We start from the raw sequence: 20,747 nt of genomic DNA on the forward strand, positions 1-20,747 counted from the left end.
TAATAAAGAAGCCCAGGGGCAGTATGGGACACAGGATATCCCGGGAGAAGGGACTAAAGGGTTGAGAAAGGTGGACCCCTTAACAGAAAATATATGAGAGGTGGACTGTGAAGGGAGAACCCCCGTTGGGGGGAGCAGGTGGTGTGAGCCCCGATAAATCCCCAGAAGGATCCCCAGGAAGGGATATAAGGGGTATAAGAAAACAAACGTCACAACCTATATTACAACCCATATTATGGAACTATTGAGAGCTCTCCCTACAAAAACGGATATACAATCATTAATTGCAGCAGTAGAGCTATCATGTAAACAAATGATGGATGGCCTGAGAGAGGATATAGTAGCCCTGGGGCATAGAGTGGAAGAGGTGGAGACAGACCAAGATGGTATTAAACTGGCAGTGGTGGACACACAGGAGAGAGTAAAACACCATGAAGTATGGGGGGGCGGTGGGTGGGATGGGGGGAATGGGGGAGTTCCCTCTATAAGTATTACATTTTCTAAAAACCAAAAGGGCTCCCCCCTTCCGCCCTGTCCTGCGCCCTGCCCTACGTGCTACTGGTGTCATCTGCTTGTTCCTAGCTCCCTTTCTTTTTTTTCTCAGGTCTCCTTTTTTTTTCTTAGCAATCATAAATTTTTTTTTTTTTGGTTGCTCTGTACTGAAGGGTGGTGCCGGGGGGGTACCGGGGCTATTACCCACACCGATGGTTATGCTGCCCACGATGGGATGGTCTCAAGAAGGGAGACCTTTAATTCCACATGTAGGAGGGAAGGAGGTGAAATCCAGGGGTGGGCAGTATACTCACCCAGGGAGGGATGCCCCTATTAGTGGAGTTAGGGGATATTTGGGTAAAATAGGTATATCCAGGAGGGGGTGGGGGTTTGGGCGTTGGGGTTTTTTTCTTTTCTTTTCTTTTTTTTTTTGCTCTTTCTCCTTTCTTTCTCCTGCCCTTGGTACCTCTATGCTTTCCCGATGTCAGATGTATCCAGAATAAATCAACAAGGTGGGGGGGCAGGAGGAGGAAAGTAAGGGAGAATGGAAGAGGTTAGGATAATATCTTACAATGTAAGGGGACTGGGTTCCCCATGTAAAAGGGGTCGGCTCGCACTCTTGGAGCAGAGATCGTGTTCCTCCAGGAGACGCACTTTGTGACAGGGGCAACCCCACGATTGCCATGTTCATTGTTTAGTCAGTGGCACCATGCGACTTCCCCTATTAAGGGAGCAAGAGGAGTCTCAATAGCGTTCCATAAGCAATGCCCCTTTTCCTGTATGGAAGTAGAAGCAGATCCAGAGGGACGTTATTTGTTTGTGAAGGGGAAAATCTATGCAAATGCTGCACATTTGCGACAATTTACGCCACTAATAATCGTACGGTGGACTTTATATCAAAAACATTGAAAAAATTAGGGAAGTTTAGGGAGGGAATATTAATATTAGGGGGAGATTTTAACCTCACACTAGATCCTGGGATGGACACATCATCTGGCAAAACACCATTATCACTTAGAGCACAGAGACATTTAAAAAAGAGTTTAAGAATGTTACATTTGGTAGATAGTTGGCGGACACTACATGCGCGAGAGAAAGATTTTAGTTATTATTCTAAGACACATAATACATATTCACGGATAGACCTATTTATGATAGATCAGTTTGATCTACATAGGGTTCAATCTTCTAAAATTAGATTAATCACAATTTCAGATCACGCTCCAATAGAATTAAGTATGAGGATGAGAATGGTAGGGAGTAAAGGGAAAACGTGGCGTCTAAATGAAAATATATTGGATGATAAAAGAGTTTTTGAAAAATTATATAATAGGTTAGCTGATTATTTTGAGACCCATAAGGCAGTAATGAGGGGGGAATTGATTGTGCAGGGTTCACATATCAAAAAGGAACGGCAAAGGGAAATAGAGGAGCTCTTAGAGTCGGTTCACACAGGGGCAACACAACTTTCAACATGACTTTTGGAGGCAACTTGGACACAACTTCAACACGACTTGCACACGACTTGGGACGACTTACAACACGACTTTAAGTCGCCCCAGGCCAGGCGACTTTTGCCGTGGCCAATCAGAGAATGAGCTCTCAAGGGGGAACTCCACGCCAAATAAAAAAAAAAAAAATGGCGTGGGTTCCCCCTCCGAGACCATACCAGGCCCTTAGGTCTGCTATGGATTCTAAGGGGAACCCCCTCCGCTGAAAAAACGGCGTGGGGGTCCCCCCTACATCCATACCAGACCCTTATCCGAACACGCTACCCGGCTGGCCAGGAAAGGGGGTGGGGACGAGCGAGCGCCCCCCCCCCCTCCTGAGCCGTACCAGGCCGCGCGGCCCCCCCCACCCCAAAGCACCTTGTCCCCATGTTGATGAGGACAAGGGCCTCTTCCTGACAACCCTGGCCGTTGGTTGTGGGGGTCTGTGGGCGGGGGGGCTTATCGGAATCTGTGAGCCCCCTTTAATAAGGGGGCCCCCGGATCCCGGCCCCCCACCCTATGTGAATGAGTATGGGGTACATTGTACCCCTACCCATTCACCTGTGAAAAAATGTACAAAAAAAACACAACACACAAGGGTTAAAATAGTTTCTTGCACAGCTCCAGGGGTCTTCTTTCGTCTTTGGGGGTCTTCTCGCCAGACTCCTCCGCTATCTTCTTCTCTTTTGCTAGCTCTTTCACTAGCGGAGGAGCCCGGCTTTCTTCTTCGCCGCCGCCCTCTTCTTCCGACTTCGGGGCTCTTGTCCCCCCTCTTTGGTTCTTCTTGCCGGGCCACCGCACCTTCTTCTATCTCTTTTACAAGTGGTGGCCCGGTCTTCTGTCGCCGTTGCCGCTGTCGCCGTCTTCTGTTCTTGTGTTCTTGTGTTCTTCTCTTCGGGAGATGTTGCCTCATCGCTGTCTCTGCTCACAATGACAGGGACGCGGCGTGCGGCGACTTATATAGGGACATCGCCAGATGATGTCCCCCCCATTATGATGTCACAGTCCCAGCATCCTCTGGGACTGTGACATCATAATGGGCGGGGACATCATCTGGCAGCCCCCCTTCCCCAAGGCACCCCCCCATGTTGAGGGCACGTGGCCTGGTACGGCTCAGGAGGGGGGGGGGCGCTCGCTCGTCCCCATCCCCTTTCCTGGCTGGCCGGGTAGCATGTTCGGATAAGGGTCTGGTATGGATCTGGGGGGGACCCCCACACCGTTTTTTCACCATAGGGGGTTCCCCTTAGAATCCATACCAGACCTAAGGGCCTGGTATGCTCTCGGAGGGGGAACCCATGCCAAATTTTTATAATAAATTTGGCGTGGAGTTCCCTCTTGAGAGCTAATAATTCTGTGAGAGTCGCCTCTGTATAGACGGAGATCCAACTGAAATCAATGGGTACCAGTCGGATTGAAGTAGTACAGGAACCTTTTCTGAAGTCGGAGCGAGTTCAGTAGTGTGCATTAAGACGGCTCTCATTCACTTACATTGATTTTGCAAGATCAGGTAGCAAAAATAGTCCATCTGGACCAGACAGGATTTATAAAAGGTCGTGAAACCAGAGACAATACTGTTAGAAGTTTTTGCGGTAATTAATATTTTAAGTAATAAGGGTTTCTGAAAATATATGTAAGTTATATGTTTGGTGGTGAGTGATGGTTTCTGAAGGTCACACTACAGCAGATCATATAGAGAGGAGTGGTTTTGCTGAGTAGGTATTTATATTTTGAGTTACTAGTCAGGACAATGGGTGGAGTTATGTTACTTATCTATAGACTGAACCATATTGGGTATATATGCAAATGTGGGAGTTATTAGGATTTGCTGACATAACATCTTGAAACAGTATAAGAATGGGGTAGGATTATGGGAAGAGCAGGAATGGTGGGATGAGAAAGGATTCTACACTTTGGAGAATGTAGATCAGAAAACCTATTCCTCCTTCTGAAGCCATCACCATGCCATATGTTACCAGATGTCAATCTTGTCTTTGCTTGTCTTTCTGAATAATAAACGAACTATTGGACGAACGAAGGATTCTTCAATTACTACTCCTGAAAGTACGTTTGAAATGCCTTGGAAGGAAGACAGACTTACTGATTCACATATAACACAAAGACGTTGCTATTCATTAAGAAACGCCCCTGTGAGTGAGTATGTAGAGTTGCATCTACACTACATTTGCATTTTACTCTCTACATTCACTTTTAACATTGTCGTGCCAGCCAAAATGATCAATTGTTTTCCCTACTCCTTGAAAAAGGAGGTATGTGCACACAAATTTGTCAAGTTTTGGGAAAAAATGATCAAAGAACCTAGAAGGAGGCGTTTGCGTCAGATGCGGACAAACGGTCCAGAAGAAAAACAGTGAAGGGTGAGTTTTTTCCTCTTTGTTTTCTCACCTCTCTGTACACAGATGAAAAATAAATAAATAAAAAGATACAGCCTACGAAGTTGATTGACAAGGCCAGTTGGACGGTATACTTCAAGTTATTTTTGGAAAATCCAGGACTTTGTGAAGACGTAATTTAGTTACGTTCGTGAAGATATCTGCCAAGGTTAGTTCCTAAGAAGGTGAGAGAGTCTCACATAAGAAAATATTGGGTTGTTACCCAAGAAGAAAAAAGTGTTGAAATAGGAACAAAGACTTCACGTTATTTGAAAAAGTCACCATTGTTGGTACAAAGGCAAATGTACACTTTGGGTGAGCTAATATGGAAGTCGGATTTTGATGTTTGAAGATGGAAGGTCCAAGCACAAAGGCAAAGTATAGATCAACAGGCGATACACTACAGCACATAATTTAAGAAACAAGGCAAGACACTACAGCACACAATTCAAGAATTCAAGAAACAAGGCAAAGAGCTACAAAAGAAGAAAAAATGAAGATAAAGCAATGAACAACAAAGTTAAAGGGACATTATTCATCTCTTGTTTTATTTTAAGTACACACAGGACTATCATACTAACAAGGGGTGAGTGTGTTTGTTTATATAAAAGGGTAATATGGCAATGGTTAACATCTCTGGGCTCAGAAGTAAGTCTCAGTACGATCGGGAAATTGATATATTTCATATGTATGAAGTATAGGAATACATGCAGTAGTAAGGTAATTAATTAATTTATGCCAGAGTGTAAAGAAGTTCATTAAGAAGAAAATTAAGTTTAATGCTGCATGTATATCTTTATGTATTAAGCCCTGAACAAAGTTTTCAGAGAAAAAATATTGATTAAGATTGTGGAAAGAACTGTATGAAATAGAGATAATGGAAAAAACATGATGTTTAGTGTTTTACAAAAAATTCTAAAGATTTGGTTGTAGGAAATAATAAGTTAAGGATTGAACAATTTTTACAAAAAATCCAAACTTGGATTTGGTTATTAAATTAAAAGTAGTAAATTGTTCTAATTTACTTAAGGTTACCCAGAGAAAATATTAAAATATGAAAGTTTTTGTTCAATCTAAAAAAAATTTAAAAAATAACTATTGTTAAAAGTTCTTGTAAATGAGTATTTCTGGTAAAAGTAAGGACTTTGGTTTGCGGGAGAAGTTTTCTCGGGGAAATGGCCAATCGCAGGTCATGGGCAGGACCCAATCTGTGAGTTTCACGAGATTGTCTTCTAAACAATTTTTTGTCATTATTATAATCAGGAAAGTCATATAACATAGTGTACATGATTTTTCGTAGATGTACAAACAAAATATGTTTAAAAAGTGTTAAAAAGGTAAAACATTTTAAATACGAGAAACGAGATTGTTACCGAATTGTACAGTGTAGGGTGTACAAAGCATGGTAGCTAAGACTGTCAGTAACAGATCATTCTCTGAAGAGTATGTGACATGTGAGGTGTGTATTAACAAAAGAGAGATGCAGATCAAGTTACAGACTGGTCAGTCATGCCATGACATTTTTCACTTTAATGGATCAAAGCACAATATATGTTTGTGTTAAATTTTCCAGATACTTGGAAGAGGGTTCATTGATGAGGAAAATATATATTTAAAAGGTATCATTACTTACTAAAAGTAATTGTTTTGAAAAATAAGATTTTTTAGGCCTTAATAACTTTTTTTGAGAGTTCATTGAGATTTTTGCAGACAAAGTATCTGTCTGAGTAAATTTTAATGAATTATATGGGCTTACTGTAGGGCAAATATATTTTTAATAACAAAAGATAACTTATATACAAACATTTGAAGATCTGAAGAAAGCCCTTATAAATTTAGTATTTTTGGTAAATATAGAAATATCTCTCAGTCATTTTACATTTAAGTGTATGTGGATGATGAGAAGATTTCATTGGTATTTATAAATAAATGTGTTAGGGGTGCATTGTCCAATGCTACAGATCTGAGACGTTGTGGGTTTAGCACCATTTGTTTTGAAAAACATCTTATGTTACACTAAAGGTGTTATTTCAAGGAAAACAGGAGGTGTCAATACACACAGCTTTGTCTAATGGCAATTGGATGTTAAAAAGATCAGTTGTAGTGTGAGGGATAGAGCCACAGTCGTGTAAATTAATCATGAGAATGTCACTTTTTCAACTTTTAGTGGACGCATTGAAAGCTGAATTTGCTGCCAAGTGTTGGTTTTGCAGTCAGTGACAGAGCAGGTGTGGTTCATTCAATCATACTGTATGAGGAGAGTTCTGAAGAGAAACTTCAGCATGATCAAATTTCTTTCAGAAACAGAATATTTAGGAAAGCCCAACCTAAATTAATGTTCTTTTACAAAATTAAAATAAATTGTCAGTGTAGAGGAAAAAACAGTAATCTGGCAAGTTTATTCTTTTAGAAGATTTAATTTAGTCACAGGATAATGAGGGGGACTATGAGTTAGAATCAGTACAAACTGATAAAGGAGATAACATTTATTGTAAAAATAATTGGATTCCAATAATAATGGATAGAGTTATTTTTAAATGAAAATATTTATTTTTGCATATCCAGGTACCTGATTGATTGATTTTTGTTTTAGCTTATAAAAATTCTGAACTACTCATTTTAGAACACTTTGTCATCAAACTTCTGAAAATTGTTTTGTTTGTTTATAGAATTATCTAAAGTGAAAGAGGCCTAACCTGATACTACAAAGTATTGAGGGATTTGGCAAATCTATATAGATTTATTATATTAGTTTTTTCACTTGCTACAGGAGGATTACAAGGATATTGTTTTTTTAGTAAATGTTTCTTTTTGATAAATTAATTGAGGTCATTCTAGAAAAAATAATATTTTTTATAAAAGCTAAGTTGTTGTGAACTTATGTCATATTCCATTGGGGTTGGATTTCAAACCATGGAATCAGTTAATGATTTAAAATTTTATAGGACAGGTAGTGAAGGACATGTATGCTATTTTAGGTTTAGTAAAGTTTTGTTTCTTATCATCTTAAGTACTCAGTTATTGTAGAACGTATGAATAGTATTGGTTAAGATGATAAAGGTAAATATTGGGTGACTTATTTACCTGCTATAGTTTAAAAACTTTATTATTTTCTAAATATAGGGTTTGTTAACTTTTTGAGTTAATGACAGTCTTTTGAGATTAGCATACTTAGTTTTTTATATTATCTGTTGTATAGAAAGTAGTGTGGTTGCAAATTTTGCAAACAACAAGAATAGGTATTTCAGAAGTTTGTTCACAAAACATGGCTAGGTCTTTGCTAAATTTTAAAAAGAAATGATGTCTTGAATGAGATTTCTACTTCTAATGAGTATGTTTAGTAATTTATTCCAGTAGCTATGGTTAATGGTTAATAATTATAGATCTGAAGGTACCAAGGATGTCAACAGAGATGTCAACTGGGATATAAATTGGGAAGATTATTTTGTTATTTTTAAGGTACATTGGGATTATAGTTTTTGTTTCAAAAGTATTGGAAAAAAATAAAAATAATTGGTAAAAATAAAAATAATTGGTAAAAATAAGAATAAAATGGGTAAACACAGAAAGGATTATCATTCTAAAATGGTTTACATTGATTAATGAAAATTATTTAGGAAAACATAATTTTTAAAAGAATTTGATACTTGTTTTCATTTTTTTTTATAGATATATCTTTCGTTTCTAAATTTAAAGAAAGCGATTTTAATTTATTTTTTATTTCGTTTTTTAAAATTCTTCCATGACAATGCAACAAGCACAACTATATTTCTATTTGTTACTATTTTTTGTTTTTTCAAAAATTATTATTTTTTGATTATGTTATCAAGGATTATCAATTTCTGGTGAACTTGCATCAAAAGCGACATATTGATCGGTTGATCATTATGTGAGGGGGAGTTAGGATGTGATTCTCATAAGAATTTTTTTATGAGTTATCTGAATAATGATGATAGTAATAAGATAATAGGAAAGACAAAAATGTATAATTAGAAGTATATGAAGAAAAGGATTTCAATGTGTCTAAACAAAGTTATTGTTGAATTTAAATAATTTTGGAATGTATAAAAAAAAAAAAAAAAAATAGAAAAAGTTGCTTGCTGGTCATGGATAGATGGATAAATAAATCGAAAAATAAATAGAATGATAGATAGAATATATAAAATATGACAATCAACTAATGGGAAAGTTTTTATGTACTTTGTTTCAAATCTGTATTAAGGTTAGAATGAAACAATTTTATAAATTGATTAAGCAAGAAATGAAAAAAAGTGAAAAAAAATAATTATGACAAGTATTTTTAGTCGGAAAATTACTATCTGATCCAGTGATTAGCTGTGGTACATCTGGAGCAATTGATTCAAAATGTGTATGAAAGGGCGCCATAAATGAAGTGTGAATGATTTAGCTAATATTCAAGTTGTGTGAATGTCATTTTGGTACCAGTTGTTCTTTATGACCAGAGTTTATGACTAAAGGTCAGTAGGTCAGTGGTTTCACAGATAAGAAAACACATAGAGAGTGTGTCATATAATGGAACAATATACTTGAAAAGAAGATCATTTTTAAAGTAAGATCATAGATTATCCATAAAATATTTATATGATATGGTTAAAGTTATAAGAGTTTCACAAGAAGTTAAATACATTTATAAAGTTGAAAGAAGAAAATATTTAATATTACATGATTTAGATGGAGAATTAATTAAAATTAAATATAATAGTTTATACTTTCTCAATGGAATGAAATATTTAAATATTTTTCATAGAAACATCTCAGAATTTTTGAAAATGTTTATGTACAAATTCTGACTCACTAAAATGTATTAATGAGTATTGTATTAATGTTTATTGTATTGTTTGTATTGGAAAAAAGAGAATCAGAGACATTTATTATTTAAGATGAATGCACTTATTATTTGTTGAATATCGTGCATTGAGGGGGAATGTTAGAAGTTTTTGCGGTAATTAATATTTTAAGTAATAAGGGTTTCTGAAAATATATGTAAGTTATATGTTTGGTGGTGAGTGATGGTTTCTGAAGGTCACACTACAGCAGATCATATAGAGAGGAGTGGTTTTGCTGAGTAGGTATTTATATTTTGAGTTACTAGTCAGGACAATGGGTGGAGTTATGTTACTTATCTATAGACTGAACCATATTGGGTATATATGCAAATGTGGGAGTTATTAGGATTTGCTGACATAACATCTTGAAACAGTATAAGAATGGGGTAGGATTATGGGAAGAGCAGGAATGGTGGGATGAGAAAGGATTCTACACTTTGGAGAATGTAGATCAGAAAACCTATTCCTCCTTCTGAAGCCATCACCATGCCATATGTTACCAGATGTCAATCTTGTCTTTGCTTGTCTTTCTGAATAATAAACGAACTATTGGACGAACGAAGGATTCTTCAATTACTACTCCTGAAAGTACGTTTGAAATGCCTTGGAAGGAAGACAGACTTACTGATTCACATATAACACAAAGACGTTGCTATTCATTAAGAAACGCCCCTGTGAGTGAGTATGTAGAGTTGCATCTACACTACATTTGCATTTTACTCTCTACATTCACTTTTAACAAATACCATAAGAGCCTTACACATTTTGCACTGGGCGCAAAATGGACTGGATAAAATACCGAGGGTGGTATTGTCGATGGACGCCGAGAAGGCGTTTGATCGAGTTAATTGGATCTTTATGTCCAAGGTTCTGAGGGAGGTGGGCCTGGAAGAACGTATGATGAGATGGGTGATGGCGTTATATAATAGCCCCAAAGCAAGGATCAAGGTGAATGGGGGTTTGTCAGAGTATGTTAACATAAAGAATGGGATCAGACAAGGGTGTCCCCTTTCGCCTATGTTGTTTGCTCTAGTTCTGAAACCCTTCTTATGTATGATTAGGAGGAATGGGGGAGTCACGGGGATTCGGATTGGGGCAGTGGAGTACAAGGTCTCCGCATATGACCTTTTGTTCTATGTCTCCAATCCCAAGGACTCACTAAGAGAGTTGATGCAGGAGGTGGACAGATTTGGTGATCTGTCCAACTTCAAAATAAATTTTGGGAAATCACTCATGATGCCAATCCATGTTCCTAGTAAGATGAGATCCTACATACAATTAAACTTCCCCTTTATCTGGAGTTCAGAATCATTGGTATACTTGGGGATACATATAACGCCTAATTTAAAAAAGTTATATGAATTAAATTATGACCCCCTATTAAAAAAAGTAATAAAAGATTTACAAAGCTGGAAGGGCCTTTCATTGACGTGGTTATGTCACCTGGTGGCCCCATCCTTGCCAATATAACAGATGTCAAAGCGAAGAGACAGCAGTTGGCGGGAGGCCTCCCATAGAGGCAAAACTCTGTTCTTTTTTTTCTATTTTTCGGGTCTGTTGGGCGGCATAATGGATGGTGGATGGACATCGTGGGACACTCAAAAACTGGATCTTATGGTTTTTATATATTTACACTTTGTTGGTGAATGGGTAGGGGTACAATGTACCCGATACCCATTCAATTAGGGGGGATCTGGGGGCTCCCTTGTTAAAGGGGCCTTTCAGATTCTGATAAGCCCCCCACTCACAGACCTCGACAACCACCAGCCAGGAAAGAGGCCCTTGTCCCCATCAATATGGGAATAGGATGCTGTGGGGTTGGGAGGCACAGAGCCCCTCGCCCCAAAGCACCCACCCCCCCATGCTGAGGGCATATGGTTTAGTAGGGGGGGCACTCCCTTGTCCCTCCCATCCTGACCTGCTGGCTGCATGCTCAGATAAGCATCTAGTATGGATTTTGGGGGAACCCCACACCAATTTTTTTTACATTTTTTATTTTTTTATTTGGTGCTTAGAGAGAATTCACATTTAATAACATATTTCATGGTCTAGTGCAGGGGTCTCCAAACTATGACCCTTCAGTTATTCGGGAACTAAAATTCCCATCATGCTTAGTCATGTCTGTGATTGTCAGGGTTTTACAGTGCCTCATGAGACGTATAGCCCCGCAACAGCAGAGGGGCTGTAGTTTGGAGATCCCTGGTCTAGTGTATGGGCACCATAACTTTACCAGTGCTAGACAAAGAGAGATCCACAGCTGAGATGATATGGCCCCAACGGTATGCCTGTCTTTTTCAGGCCATCAATCTGTTTTTTACGTCTTTCTTATCTGATGATTCCTGTCAAACATGCATCTTTGTATATATCTGTGTATCTTCATACAACCGATTGTTGCCTAAAATACAGAAAATCCTTATGTATTTTTTTTTTTTTAGCAGAGGTGCATGGAAAATCAGGAATATTCCCTAAGACAATAAATTCAAAGACACCAACTTTTTTTTTTCATCTTTTGCATTTGGTACATGTAGAAATCTTTTCTTTCTGCCGTAGCGTATCAAGCAAACAAGCAAACAAAAAAACACGCAAAATAGCTTACACATTATATTCAAAGCCAACAAAGTAGTTACTAAAATATCCCAGGCAGCCCACAATATTAACTAAATCACACTATAAGCAGGAGTTCTGGTAGTTGCACAGGTAAATCCAGTGCTGTCTTTACTATCAGTACAACTCTCATTGATTCAACATTAGCAACAGATTTCATTTTACTACTCACTAATTAGTGTTAAGCACCCTGCTAATTATACTATGCCAAGTAATTAAGCAGCTAATTATCTTAGTGTAAGCTGAGAATTAATTAGCATTCCCTATGAAGATTGAAAATGTAGTGCTGCATATGTATGAAGACACCAATCCTGTGAAATACACTACAGCCTGCAGAAGAGGGCACACGTTACGGCTTTATTTTGAAATTCTTGGACCTACATTTTGTCATTTAGGGCTGACAGATTTCTTTCAATTAGCTTTGGATATGCAACATCGCATATCCAAAATCTACCATTATATGTGTTGTGTCTCATGAAAAAGTAAGTAGCTGATTTAAAGCCAAACTCACATGTTTATTTACCTTTGTTTTCCTGTCAAATCATTTTTTGTACACCAAGTCTTTTAAAGTAAAATTCTGTGCTTTACCTAGCTAATCTTTAAAATGTTTCCTCCTCCCTAGTAAAACCTATTCTGAATAATCTGTGAAAGAAATCACGGGAGAGAGCCCTCGACAACAGCTATTTATGCCTGGGAGCAGTGATGTCACCCATAGGCTCCTATGGCCCATCTGTTGTCGGCACTTCCTCTTTTTCCCTGCAGCAGCCGCTGGCTGATACAGGGGAGGCGGATCACATGACCAGATCAGAGCAGGCTGAAATTAGGTACTTACCTTATAAACAGTACCTTGAAAAAGTATTCATACCCTTTAAAATTTTCCTCATTTTATCATGTTACAACCAAAAATTTAATTTATTTTATTGGGATTTTTTATGATAGACCAACACAAAGTGGCACAAAATGGTGAAGTGGAAGGAAAATGATAAATGGTTTTCAAAATGTTTACAAATATCTGAAAAGTGTGGTGTGCATTTATATTCAGCCCCTATTACTCTGATACCCTTAGCTAAAATCTAGTGGAACCAATTGCTTTCACCCAATTAGTAAATAGACTCCACTTGTGTGTAATTTAATCGCAGTATAAATGCAGCTTTTCTATGAAGCCCTCAGAAGTTTATTAGAGAACCTTAGTGAACAAACAGCATCACGAAGGCCAAGGAACACACTAGACAGGTCAGGGATAAAGTTGTGGAGAAGTTTAAAGCAGGGTTAGGTTATAAAAAAATATCCCAAGAAATAACCCAAGAAGAGTATGGCACAACTGCAAACCTACCAAGATATGGCTGTCCACCTAAACTGAAAGACCGGGCAAGGAGAGCATTAATCAGAGAAGCAGCCAATAGGCTCATGGTAATTCTGGAGGAGCTGCAAAGATCCACAGCTCAGGTGGGAGAATCTGTCCACAGGACAACTATTAGTCATGCAAATCTGGCCTTTATGAAAGAGTGGCAAGAAGAAAGCCATTGTTGAAAGAAAGTCATAAGAAGTCTTGTTTGCAGTTTGCAAGAAGCCATATGGGGACACAGCAAACATGTGAAAGATGGTGCTCTGATCAGATGAGAATGAAATTTTTGGGCTAAAAGCAAAATGCTATGTGTGGTGGAAAACTAACACTGCACATCGCCCTAAACACACCATCCCCACCGTGATAGCAGCATCATATTGTGGAGATGCTTTTTCTTCAGTAGGGACAGGTAAGCCGGTCAGAGCTGATGGGAAGGTAGATGGAGCCACATACACTCTTAGAAGAAAACCTGTGTAAAAGAAGCGGGCAAAAGACTTGAGACTGGGGTGGAGGTTTGCCAAGTTCCAGCAGGACAATGACACAAAACATACAGACAGAGCTACAATGGAATGATTTAGATCAAAGCATATTCATTTGTCAGCCCTTGTACACATGGTCGGACATTCAGATGGACAATGTCCGATAGGACCGTGTTGTTGGATAATCCGACAGTGTGTGGGCTCCATCGGACTGTTTCCGTCGGAGTATCCGACAGACCAAGTTTTCCAGCTGGGCTATAAAATTTTCCGACAACATGATCCGATCAGACTTTGTCCGATCATGTGTAGAGAATTCTGATCATACAAAGTGCCACGCATGCTCAGATCAAATTCCTAGACCAAAGCTAATGGATACTAGCCTGAAAGTAGTCCCGTCCTAACGAAATAACGTCATCACATTATGTACAATCATATTTTCTGACAACTTTGTCCGACTGTGTGTATTCAACAGTTTCGGGCAAAATCCCACGGATTTGGTTGTCAGAATGTCCAACCGTGTGTACAAGGGCTCAGAATGGCCCAGTGAAAGTCCAGACCTAAACTGATTGAGAATCTGTGGCAACTTGAAAATTGCTGTTTACAGACACTCTTCATCCAATCTGACAGAGCTTGAGCTATTTTTCAAAGAAGAATGGGCAAACATTTCACTCTCTAGATGTGCAAAGCTGGTAGAGATTTACCCAAAAAGACTTGCAGCTGTATTTGCAGCAAAAGGTGGTCCTACAAAGTATTGACTCAGGGGGAATAAATACAAATACACGCCATACTTTTCAGATATTTATTTGCAAGAAGATTTGAAAACCATTTCTCATTTTCTTTCCACTTCACAATTATATACCACTTTGTGTTGGTCTATCACATAAAATCCCAATAAAATAAATTCACATTTTTGGTTGTAACATGAAAAAATGTCTAACATTTCAAGGGGCATAAATACCTTTTCAAGGCACTTTACCTTACTAGTATACCTATACAGATCTTTCTTACACAGGTTAGTTAAAATAGGTGCTAGGAGGGGTAGGGGTACTACTACAATAAAGCCTGAAACACAGCCAAGGTTTTGTTCATTAGTAAAATTGTTTATGTATTTGTTTAGCAAGTTACACCTTTTTAGTCTGTACAATCTATGTAGACTGGGTTCGCACTATGGCAAATTGGATGCAGGTTTCCCCATCTCCAATTTGCATGTCAGGAGATTGTAACTGGCTCTCCATGGAGCCAGTACACACATCTCCAGAGCGGAAACGGTGCAAATTGCACAGGAGTCCTGTGCCTTCTCTGGTCCGATTCAGGTCCGAATTCAGCCAAAAATTTAGACTGAAATCAGACCTGAAACAGTGAACAGAGACACATCAGTCCCCTACTGTGAGCCGCTCCGTGCTTCAGTGTGAACCCAGCCTAAAAGTATGGCAATCCAACAGCTTTTGCAAAGAATACAATGTTAAACACCAATTGCACTGTAAAGATATTTGGCATATAAAACATCTTTTGACACTGCCCATTCTGCTGACTACTGTGACACCTGTTGTGGCTGCTGATGGGTTAAAGGTTTTTGTAGGTGCCAAAAATCCAGTGCAATAAAATTTAGTTAGGACTCTGTTGTCCAGCTTAATATATGTACAGTACAAATCTCAGGTGTATAAGGTACAACATAGAAAATATATTGCAGGGGTCAAGACTAAGTAAGATACAGCACTGTGTACAGACTGCAATGGTCAGTAATATTCTGCCCCTTACTGCTTGTCAGTAGAAGAAAATATGCCCCAAAGATATTGTAGGAAGGTGGAAGAATAGACCCCTCCCACCATCACCACCTCCATCCAACAATGAGACTAGGCTCCCCCGCCTAAAAAGGTCTTTTTTTGTACCCATGAAACACACAAGCACATGAAAGAATTCCTGTAATACATAATGAATAAAAGGCGAGATTTAGGTATGAATAAGCTGTTAAATTTACACATACATTTTTGGGAATGCAGCATGAATGAGCCACTGTTCATTTATTACGCAAATCCCTCAGCTCATTCATATACAAATTCTAGATCTTATTTATATTGAAAATGTATGGCTCATACCTGGATCACAGTCCAATACACAGGGTAGCTCTGGTAACAAAGGCAAACAGCTAGAGGGATGGTCACATCTAGGACAAAAGGCCACCCCCGATGGAACTGGAGTACTCTAGTAGCAGTCGGAGAGAGGCTCTATTATTAAGTAAGCCACATGCTGGTTCTGCCAGTGGAGAATAACTCACCTGGTTGCAGATTCATTGCCCAGCTACCTCTCATCAGGTGTGGCCTCCCTGGGCTCCTGAGGTAGATAGACCAATTTATACTCCTGGGGCGTGGAGTTGTGAGCATGCGCATGAATAAATGGGCACTCTGCTGCAGTACCACCCCTCTTTCTTCTGTGATTATGCCCATCTTTTGTTCCTATGTCTGGTCAATATCTTTTTTTTACTACTGAAATTTTAAGCCCACTGTTGTACTTTGTATGTTATAAGCCATGACATTTAAACCAATTAGTCATACCTAATTTTCTAGTATGTACTACTTCCTTATCACCTTATAAACATCTCTAAAACAGACAATTCTGCCTATTGTCACAAAGTATTTACAGGAATGTTTACCTGACTTGGTAGGTAGGTTTTGGGACACTTGTTTGCACAAAATAAATTGCAACCATTTCCAGGAGAAAACATTTCTAACCAGCTCATTATCAGTCTGAACACTATATTTGGAGAGGCTAGTAACCTCTTTGGAACAAAGACACTAAATCTTTTTTTAAGCCAAACCACACATCTGGGAAAACAGGAAGCATATAGTATAAATTACATTTTGTTGCTGCATTCAGGATAGTGCCACAGGGAAAAATACCTAGGAAGAAAGAAGACAGCTTGCATGGGCTTTCAGGATGGAGAAGGATCTAGGGGTCCTAGTAGAAACAGACTGAGCAATAGCATGCTGTGTCAAGCTGTGGCTACCAAAGCCAGCAGAATATTAGCATACATTAAAAAGGCAATTTACTCCAGAGATGAACAATTATCCCAGGGAGTGCAAGAAGATATGGCGCCACGCGATTAGACTGCAAGAGAAGCTGCGTAGGTTTTTTTTTTACTATCAGGGTGGTAAGGATGTGGAACTCTCTTCCACAATTGGTGGTGTCAGCAGGCAGTATGGATAGTTTTAAAAGACTCTTGGACTTAGCAAAACAGTATACCAGGATATGGGAAATTATTTTTCTACACACACACACTCACCTACTCGAGTTGAACTGGTAGGACTGTTGTCTTCAACCTTACCAACTCCATCCTTTCAATTATAATAATAAAATACTTACAGGAATTTAAAGGTAATACTACTAAAAACAGCAACAACATATATTAAACTGAAAGAAAAGGCTAACTATATAGATTGATGAAAATGTTCCCTCCCCCTTCTACTATCCATCCTTCCAAACCTGTATAAATAAGATCTGTATACTTACCTATTTTTATTCCACTTGACCCTGCAGCTCCAGCTCCCCTCTGTCAGTGAGATTGGAGGGAGTGCCAACAATGGCTGAGCTAGGGGTAACATCATAGCTCCTGGAATTCAAAGTGGTTGTCAAGCACTCCCATACACAGAACTGCAGGATCATGTGACGGGACTGCTACGAGCTATTTTGCAAAGAATGGGCAAATATTTTACTCTCCACATGTGCAAAGCTGGTAGAGACATACCCCAAAAGACTTGCAGCTGTAATTGAAGCCAAAGGTGGTTCTTCAAAGTATTGACTTGATACAAATCCACGCCACACTTTTCAGATATTTATTTGTAAATGTTTTGAAAGCCATGTATCATTTTCCTTTCACTGCACTTATGTGTCACAGTTGTGTTGGTTATCACATAAAATCCCAATAAAATACATTTATGTTATTGGTTGTAACATGACAAAATGTGGAAAATGTCTAGGAGTATGAATACTTTTTCAATGCACTGTATGTGTATGTTGGTGAACTAGATTGAGTCCAATAATACATTTTCTCTTGTAGATATCATAACCAAATATTACTGAATCTAGCAGACAATTTAATATGCATTAAGCAGACTGTACCCGTTATTCCTCTGCAGTAGGATTAAGGTGCCGAGTCTGCCTATGAGCTGTGCCAATATAGCTAAACTGTATTTATTTAATCCCTAAGGTTATGATATCATGAGTGGAATATTATGCTGAACAAGTAAAATCTATCATAAGCAAAATGTTACTATAAACAAGGAAAATCATCCAGATAATAGTACACCATTAGTTTCCCTCAGAAATAAGATGGTAGTTCTAAAATACTGAGCAAATGATACCATACCCAAGGCATTATGGATGTTGGGTTAAGAGCCACACCCAGGTAGAACTTTTAAGGCGATTAATCGACCATTTCAGAGCGGCAGAGCGAGTATGAGAGCATGTTAAAAGGGATGATGATGACAATAGTGATTCATGATGGATTGTGAGGAATGGATGGATATGGATGAGGTTTTTTAGATGCAGATGAGAATGGAGCTGGTGTGAACCAAGCTCGGGATCAAGATTCTAAGAAACTTATAGAGATGTTCTTGAATGTTGACTTTTGGTTAATGGTTTAGGATTTCTTAAAGTGTTTGTAACCCCATAATTTCATATTCCAGATATGTATCTGCTGTACCATGTACTTGTATGGAAAAGTATCCTGTTCTCTTTGTATTGTTCCCTTCGTGTGAAATCCCTCATGTTCCTGCCAGTCTCTCTGCTTTCCTATTAAAAATTGACCATACTAAGCACCGAAGCTCAGTGTACCATTGCTTCTGCTCCCATCAGCTCTTATGCAGCTAAAACTAGAGGGAATGTGATCACTTATAAAAAAAAGAAAAGTGAAAAAAGGTATTTATAATGTTTTTTTTTTAATATCTATACACAAATCTTTTGTCTTTCATTTCAGCGTTAATTTAAATGGGTTATTTTGCAAGGTGATCGTTTACAATCACTTTAAGAAGGAACAAAAGGAGTCTCCGTCAATAATGTGCACATATAATATTGTTTTCTTTTAGTTAGCTGGGTACATAAACTTTGTCTCTTCACAATTGTAAAACGTGTAAGTTCTGGAGGCCTTGTAAATATAGAAAAATAGTTTTAAAAGAGAAGTATGGGATTATAAAACAGTCATAATTACCTAGATGTCTGCAGCACCAATCCCAGCTGCAGCTGTCCCCCACCACCTCACCGAGTGCTGAGTGATCAAAGACCACTGCCCTCTCAGCTCTCAGTCTTCAGCATGTGGAGAGACGGTGACTGTCGATCAGTGTGCTGGAGTGCTGGGCTGTGCAGGGGGCTGCTAGCTCAGGCTCTCAGTGGCTCGCTGAGAGGCTGAGCCAACTGCTGGTCCAGGAGGCATCTGGGTAGATCCCGACCATATGGTCGGAATCTTTTAAGAGCCTGGACTGTGCCTGTGTCGTCAGCTGACTGCAGGCTTTAGCCCGATGTTAGCTGAATAGGGTCAGAGCAGTGCAGAACTAACACCATTCCTATGATTCATTGGAGAAGTATAGCCAAAAAATCTTTGGCTATACTTCACCTTAAACCGCTTACAATCCACCCACAGACTATAAACAGCAGACAGGAAGCAGCGCCGATGTGGGTAACATACCTGTACATCACCCCGCATCAGCGACTTCTGCGTGACTCACAGAGCACGTACCAGAGAGGCCGATAATCTGAGTGTACCCTGGACACTGCAGATCATTATTACCGCTGTGTCCGGGTGATCGCTGGGTTTTGTACCATGTGTTTGCTGTGTCACTGGAAACTGAAAGTAAACATTGGTTCTCTCTGCTCTCACATAGATTGGCTGTGAGAGCAGACATAACCAATGCTGCAGCCTGTCAGGGTACAGCAGCCTGCCAGACCGCATGTACACTCACAGACTACAGTGCTAGCCCGCCCCAGTGTCCCTGATCACTGCCTCCAGTTTTAAAACAATAAACAGTGAAGCCAGTAACCTGTCCCAGTGTCACCAGTGCTCAAGCCATACCAGCATCCTGATCACCGCCATACCCCATACCAGCATCCTGATCACCGTCATCCCCCATACCAGCACCCTGATCACCGCTGTGCCTCATACCATCATCCAGATCACCATAGTACTCCATACCAGCACTGTCACTGGCATTCACCATATTAGAGCCCTGATCAGTGCCCTGGTCACTATCATACACCATACCAGCATCCTGATCATCGCCATACACCATACCAGTGTTCTGATCACCACCATATGCCATTCCAGCGTCCTGATCACCGTCATACCCCATACCACCATTTTGATTACTGCCATACCCCATATCAGTGTCCTTTTCACTACCATATGCTATACAGGCACCCTGATCAACACCACATACCATACGAGCGCCCTGATCACCGCCATACCCCATACCAGCGTCCTGATAACCGCCATACTCCATACCAGCGTCTTGAACACTGTCATACCCTATACCACCTTTCTGATCACCACCATACCCCATTTGTAATTTATGCCCCTAGAACACTGTAACTGCTTCCTGTCCAGTGACGTACCAGTACTGGTACCAGATTCCAAAGCCGGTAAAACTAACCTGAGCTGCTGAAGAGCCGCTTTGATTACATTCTCAGGCAGTGAAGGCCACAATCTTTACTGGGCTCTCCCGCTCGATTGGGAGACCTTTAAGGAGATGACCAGCAGCATCTGGTTCCAGGCGCAGAGTGAGAGGACCTGATGTTGTTCCTCCCACTGTGTGATGTCAGAAACAGGAAGCGATGAGGATTTAGTCACTTCTGGTTTCAGTTCTTTGTTTATCTTAGCCATTACCATTACACATTGGAGGTCAGAGGAGAGGTCTGGGATCTAAAAAAAACCTGGATCTTTCCGTAAAGAGGAACTGTCACAGCCCATGCTGTCACAAGGGATGTTGTTTGTCCCTTGTGATAGCAAAAAAGTTTTTCTAGCAAAATATGTTTTTTTGAGAAAACACATGGTAGGTAAGAGGAAAAAAAAATCAGCAAAGCTTATCATTCCAGTACATCAAATTGTAAAGACA

General features: G+C 39.4%; 1 long non-coding RNA gene across 1 annotated transcript in view; it reads right to left on the bottom strand.

The window, feature by feature from the left end:
* The window catches only part of LOC143982534 (uncharacterized), a 95,495-nt gene extending 75,091 nt beyond the window's left edge, over nt 1-20,404 (bottom strand). The window contains exon 1 of the long non-coding RNA XR_013274478.1: nt 20,286-20,404. This is a non-coding gene — a long non-coding RNA (uncharacterized LOC143982534). The remainder of the gene's footprint in view (nt 1-20,285) is intronic.
* Between the last annotated feature and the right edge of the window lie 343 nt (nt 20,405-20,747).

The sequence above is a fragment of the Lithobates pipiens genome, unplaced genomic scaffold (assembly GCF_037356315.1).
Source record: "Lithobates pipiens isolate NorthernLeopardFrog02 unplaced genomic scaffold, aLitPip1_a1.2 Scaffold_16, whole genome shotgun sequence".
Taxonomy (NCBI): Eukaryota; Metazoa; Chordata; class Amphibia; order Anura; family Ranidae; genus Lithobates; species Lithobates pipiens.